The sequence below is a fragment of the Gastrolobium bilobum genome, unplaced genomic scaffold (assembly GCF_033153095.1).
Source record: "Gastrolobium bilobum isolate Gb01-03AN ecotype WA unplaced genomic scaffold, APGP_CSIRO_Gbil_v1 utg111909, whole genome shotgun sequence".
In the NCBI taxonomy this organism is placed as follows: Eukaryota; Viridiplantae; Streptophyta; class Magnoliopsida; order Fabales; family Fabaceae; genus Gastrolobium; species Gastrolobium bilobum.
This window is the reverse complement of record NW_026899353.1, coordinates 67,229-74,037: the sequence shown is the minus strand read 5'-3', so window position 1 is coordinate 74,037 and position 6,809 is coordinate 67,229. Positions and strand designations below refer to the sequence as shown.

Sequence of the window (6,809 nt, the reverse complement as noted above, 5' to 3'; positions counted from 1 at the left end):
AGTTGTAATAATCCTTTCTGTCCCGCTGCTTTGGAATCAAAATTCAGATATCTCACAGCCCACAAAGCCTTGTGCTCCAATCCAACTGGCAAATGGCATGCTTTTCCAAACAGCAACTGAAATGGAGACATCCCAATAGGAGTTTTGAAAGCGGTCCTGTATGCCCATAAGGTGTCATCAAGTTTCTTGGACCACTGGGTCCTAGCATTCCCAACAGTCTTCTCCAATATTCTCTTCAATTCCCTGTTGGAAATCTCAACCTGACCACAAGTCTGTGGGTGATATGGAGTGCTTATTTTGTGCCTCACTCCATACTTAGCCAAGGCATACTCCACCATCCTATTATCAAAATGAGTGCCCCCATCACTAATGATAGCTCTAGGGACTCCAAATCTTGAAAATATATTCTTTCTCAGAAAAGCAATCACCACCCTGGAATCATTGGTTGGTGTAGCTATAGCCTCAACCCATTTGGAAACATAATCAACTGCCACCAATATATACTTGTTAGAGTAGGAAGAAGGGAAAGGTCCCATAAAATCCATACCCCTAAACATCAAAGATCTCCACTTCCTGGATATTGTTCAACGGCATTTCATGTCGCCTAGAAATATTCCCAGTTCTCTGACAGTTGTCACATGCTTCCACAAACTTCTTTGCATCCTTGTACAAAGTGGGCCAGTAGAAACCACTCATCAAAACTTTTGCTGCAGTTCTCTCACCTGCAAAATGTCCACCATATGCAGAACCATAACAATGCCACAACACATCCTTCTGTTCTTCCTCTGGAATACACCATCGGATCACACTATCTGAACATCTATAGAAGAGATATGGCTCATCCCAAATATACCTCTTAACATCATGCAGAAATTTCTTCCTCTGTTTCCATGTTAAATCCTTAGGCATCAATCCAGCAGCTTTATTGTTGGCAAAATCAGCAAACCATGGTGGTGTGCTTATAGATAAGACTTTATCCCCAACCATCTCTGTTACAGCACATATTGCCAAAACATGTTCATCAGGAAACTCTTCTTTGATCACTACTTTCGGCCCTTCTTGAAGCTCTTTTTCTGTAATCCTGGATAAGTGATCAGCCACCAAATTTTCAACTCCCTTTTTGTCCTTGATTTCTACCTCAAACTCATGCAACAGTAACAACCAGCGGAGCAATCTGGGTTTAGCATCCTGCTTGCTCAACAAATACTTTAAAGCTGCATGGTCAGTGTAAACAATAACTTTTGATCCTAACAGATATGGCCTGAATTTGTCAAATGCATACACAATAGCCAGTAATTCTTTTTCTGTAGTAGCATAATTCTTTTGTGCATCATTTAAGATCTTACTGGCATAGTAAATGACATGCAACAATTTATTCACTCTTTGGCCCAATACCACTCCTACGGCATAGTCACTGGCATCACACATTAATTCAAATGGTAATGAAAAATCAGGTGCCATCTTGATAGGTGCAGTGGTCAACTTTTCTTTTAAAACATGAAATGCATGCAAACATTCATCATCAAACAGAAATTCTTGATCCAATTGCATAAGGGCTTAGCAATTTTGCATAAGGGCTTAGCAATTTTTGAAAAATCTTTTATAAACCGCCTATAAAATCCTGCATGACCAAGAAAACTCCTCACACCCTTAACATTTACAGGTGGAGGAAGTTTCTCTATCACAGAAATTTTTGCCCTGTCCACCTCAATTCCATTCCTAGACACCTTGTGTCCAAGAACTATACCTTCTGTCACCATAAAGTGGCACTTCTCCCAGTTCAAAACCAAATTACAGTCTTGACATCTTTTCAAAACAGAATCTAAATTCCCTAGACATACATCAAAATCAGAACCAAATACAGAGAAATCATCCATAAAAATTTCAATGCATTCTTCTATCATATCAGAAAAAATGGAAAGCATGCACCTTTGAAATATGGCAGGAGCATTGCATAAACCGAAAGGCATCCTCCGGTATGCGAATATTCCATATGGACATGTAAAAGCAGTCTTCTCCTGATCCTCTGGTGCCACAGCTATCTGATTGTACCCTGAATAACCGTCCAAGAAGCAATAGAAAGCATGTCCTGCCAACCTCTCTAGCATCTGATCCAAGAAAGGAAGTGGAAAATGATCCTTCCTGGTTGCCTTATTCAGCCTCCGGTAATCAATGCACATTCTCCAACCAGTGATTGTCCTGGTGGGAATCAACTCATTGTTCTCATTTTTCACCACAGTCATCCCCCCTTTCTTGGGCACGGTCTGCACAGGACTCACCCAAGCACTGTCTGAAATTGGGTAAATCATCCCAGCATCTAGCAACTTCACCACCTCCTTCCTCACTACTTCCTTCATAGTGGGGTTGAGTCTCCTCTGTGGTTGCCTTACTGGTTTGACCTCTTCTTCCATCAATATTTTGTGGGTGCAAAAGGAAGGATTAATACCCTTGAGATCTGAAAACTGCCATCCAATAGCCATTTTATTCTTCTTGAGTACCTTAATCAACTTCCCTTCTTCCTCATCAGACAACATTGCATTAATGATTGCTGGATATGTTTGATCATCCCCAAGGAACACATACTTCAAATGTGAAGGTAATTCCTTAAGTTCTACCTTAGGTGCTCCTTTTGGAATGTCATCAATCTTCTTCTCAAGCTCTTCCACTTCTGGCTCTTCTTGGTAATCCTCTGTACCTATCTCTTCTTCTGATCTTTGTTCCTCAACTGGGAATTCTTCTTTTTTATTCACTTCTTCCACAACCTCCTGTATCACATCCAATCTAAAACAATCTTCCACATCAACAGGATGCTTGATGGTTTCAAATACATCAATTGTGACTGTTTCCTCATCCACCCTTAGCAACAACTTTCCTTGTTCAACATCTATCAAAGATCTTGCAGTTGCTAAAAAGGGTCTTCCTAACAATAAAGGACGTTCTGTATCCTCTTCCTCCATGTCAAGAATCACAAAATCCACTGGAAAAATAAACTTGTCTACCTTGACCAAGACATCTTCAACCACACCTTCAGGCCTCTTGATAGATCTATCTGCAAGATGCAGAATAAGATTGGTCTCCTTTAAAGTGTTAATTCCCAAAGCTCTACATACTGTCAATGGCATCAAGTTTATACTGGCTCCCAAATCACACAATGCCTTTCCCACCTCCACATCTCCTATAGCAATAGAGATACTGAAGCTTCCTGGATCTTTCATTTTTGTTGGAAGCTTCTTCTGGATTAGGGCACTACTCTCTGCTGTTAGGGCCACTGTCTCACCATCAGTTAATTTCCTCTTCTTAGTAAGAAGATCCTTCATGAATTTTGCATAGTGAGGCATATTTTCCAGTGCTTCAGAAAATGGTATGTTAATTTGTAAATTTTTGAAGATATCCAGAAATCTTGCATAGTGCTGCTTCTGAATCTCTTTCTTCAACCTCTGAGGGTAGGGAACTTTAGCATAGGGAGATAAACTAACTGGCTGTTCTTTCTTGTCAGCCATCTTCTTCTTTTCCCACTTCATCATCTTTTGTGGGGAAGCATTTTTACCAACTTCTACCTCTCCTTCATTCTTATTGTCCTTCCCTTCCTCTTCTTTGTCAACTCCAACTATAACATCTCTAACAACTACTTCCTTCTCACTTTTCTCATTTCTTATTTTCTCTCCTTCATCATCAGAGACTACATCTTCAACCACAACCTCTTCTTCATTCTTTTTATTTTCCACCTTCTTTTTCCCTGGTTGAAGTACCAACCCACTTCTTGTCATAATTGCTTTACAGTGCTCCTTAGGATTCACCAGTGTATCACTTGGAAATTTCCCTTGTGGTCTCTCTGATATCTGTCTTGATAATTGACCAATCTGGGTCTCCAAATTTCTGATTGATGCTTCCTGATTTCTGAAAGAAGTTCTGGTCTCCTGCATGAATGCAGTTGTCTCTTCCCTGAATGAAGTAGAACCTGAATATAATCCTGAGTTGTCTTAGATAACTGAGCAAACGCTTTCTCCCATGCAGCAGGATCACTTGACTGCTCCTTTATATGTGGTGGTGGAGGATGTAATGGTGGATTCAATTGGTGGTTGGAACTATAGCTGAATCCTGGGTGTTGATTCTTGTTTTTCCATGGTGGCATATAAACATTCTTTCCCTGATTGTTGTAGTTCCTTTGATTATTCTGATCATACCACACTCCATTCACCTCTGCTTGTTCTGATGATCCCCCATAATCACACTCCTCTGTCACATGGCCCTTACCACAGATAGCACATACACTCTTTGTTTCCACAGAAGCTACCTTTTGTGAAGAGAGTTGCTTAATAAGGGTATCTAATTGTTGCTGCTGTTGTCTCTGTGTCTGCATCAGTTGATCATTCCTTGCCAACAAAGCATCATACCCATCCAACTTGATAATTCCTGTCCTTCTGTCAGCCACTGGAGCATTATCAAATTCTTGAGATGCTAATGACTCAAAGATATCTAAGGCTTCGTGAGGGGTCTTGGTAGTCAATGATCCACCAGCAGTGGCATGCACCAAGGTTCTAGTGTTAGTGGTCATTCCTTGCAGGAAGATTGCTGCTTGTTGCCATGCCTCAATTCCATGCTGTGGACATTTCCTCAACAAAGTCTTGAATCTCTCCCAAGCCTCATAAATAGATTCTGACTCTTTCTGCTTAAAGCTTGTAATTTCATCCTTCAACTTGGCCCTCTTGGATGCTGAGAAAAACCTTTGCAAGAACTTGGTTTGCAAATCATCCCAAGTTGTTATACTTCCTTGTGGCAATGATTGCAGCCATCTCCTTGCATCATCCGTCAGTGAATGAGTGAATAGTCTCAACAGAATTGCATCTCTTGTGACACCATTTATCTTCACTGTATCACTCAACAATAGGAAGTTCTCTATGTGCAAGTAAGGGTCCTCCGCACTGGTTCCAGCAAACTGATCCTTCTGCACCAAATGTATCAAAGCAGGCTTTAATTCAAAGTTGTTGGGCTCCACTGTTGGGCGCACAACACTCCCAATTGGAGGAACCACTGCAGGAGTCATGTACTCTCCCAGTGTCCTCTGTGGTGGTGGTGGTCTGTGATTCTCTGCCATTATATCTTCCTGATTAACCGTACTTGATTCACCAATTTCTTGCAACTGTCTCCTTTGCCTGGCTGCCCTTTTGTGCTTCCTCAATGTCCTTTCTAATTCTGGATCATATAACAACAAATTTGGATCAAGTGTACCTCGCATGTACCAGAATCAAAATTGACCAGAAATTTAACATAAACTAAAATACTGAAAATAAAAGGATTCAATCTCAGAATTCTATAGTATCAGTTAGTGTTGAAAAACAAATTCCCCGGCAACGGCGCCAAAAACTTGTTGGACGTTTAGCAAGTGCACTAGTCGTACAAGTAATAAAATGATGAGTAAAGATCGTTCCCACGAGGAATTGTGTTCAAACACCAAAATACCATAGAAAACTAATTTGAATCAAATAAAAGTTTGTAAAAATCATGAATAATTTGTCACCAGAAAATTGATTTTGAGCAAATTGACACAAAGTAAATATGGATTAGGAATTAATAAAAACAACAAGTAGTCAGAAAACAACTTTCCTCCATGATAACCCATATAAAAATTGATCATATGATGAATTCCTTTCCATGTGATGTTAATCAACCTTTTACTTATCATCAAGATGTAATCCCTTACTACCCTGATAGAAACATTAATCAGAAACCCCAATCCCTTGGTGATTTCTTTCTTAATACATGCATGAAATACTAAGGTTTTAAGATTACATCAGAACTCTAGCATCAATCCCTTGAGTACTAGAATTCTGATGTTGAGATTATCAAATACAGAAGTCATATAAACATCCCTGTTCTATACTACTTCTTTGATAGAAATAATTAACTCAGAAAATCTCAAATCAGCACATGAAAAATACTTCATCATATTAATCAAATCAACATAATATTATCATGGAGTTCCATTGCATTCAGACTACAAAGACTCTACTCAGACATGACTAAGGAATAATTAAGAGAAGAAGAAACAAACTTCATTTCCATGTTGAAAGTCTTCAATCTCCAAACTATTACAAGGAAATCCTAATACAAAAACTAAGAGAATTTAGAGAGAAGTCAGACTAAGTTTTAGAGAGAGAGAGAGAGTTCAGATCCCCCAAGATCTTTCTCTAAGTGTCAAGGCTTTGCCTTATATAGTGTTACAATTAAAAACAGAAAACTGATGTGGGCGCTAAAACGTCCATAAGTGGCCGTTTTAGCGTCCATGCTTTACGTGTGCTCAACTGCTTTTAACTGATTTCAACGCTAAAACGTTAAGGAATGACCATTTTAGCGTCCAAACTTGGTGAATGCTCAACTAACTTTAACTGACTCCAACGCTAAAACGTTTGATTTGGACGTTTTAGCGGTGAAGACCAGAATCTTTTTCCACTTTAGGGCGCTAAAAGGCATATTGCAGGCCGTTTTAGCGTCCAAGACCAGCAATTTTCCATCTTCTTAGTGTAGCAGCGCGCTAAAACGCTCTGTGTGGACGTTTTAGCGCTCATCACCAGCAAGTTTTGGCCTCTTTCTGTAACAGGGCGCTAAAACGCTCAGTGTGGACATTTTAGCGCTCAACACCAGCAAGTTTTGGCCTCTTCCTGTAATAGGGCGCTAAAACGCTCAGTGTGGACGTTTTAGCGCTCAACACTTAGGCAATTTTTCTCCTCTTGAGCTCCAGAATCTTCTTCCTTCTCCAGTTGTCTTTCAAGCTTGCTTTTCCTACAAGAATCATACAAATTTCCAATAAA

At 39.8% G+C, this 6,809-nt stretch overlaps 1 non-coding gene across 1 annotated transcript; it reads left to right on the top strand.

Annotated features, from left to right (window-relative positions):
• The first annotated feature begins 4,592 nt into the window (after nucleotides 1-4,592).
• Nucleotides 4,593-4,699, top strand: LOC133289804 (small nucleolar RNA R71). Its single transcript, XR_009748533.1, has one exon. It is a non-coding gene; the product is annotated as a small nucleolar RNA R71 (small nucleolar RNA).
• Nucleotides 4,700-6,809: the final 2,110 nt, after the last annotated feature.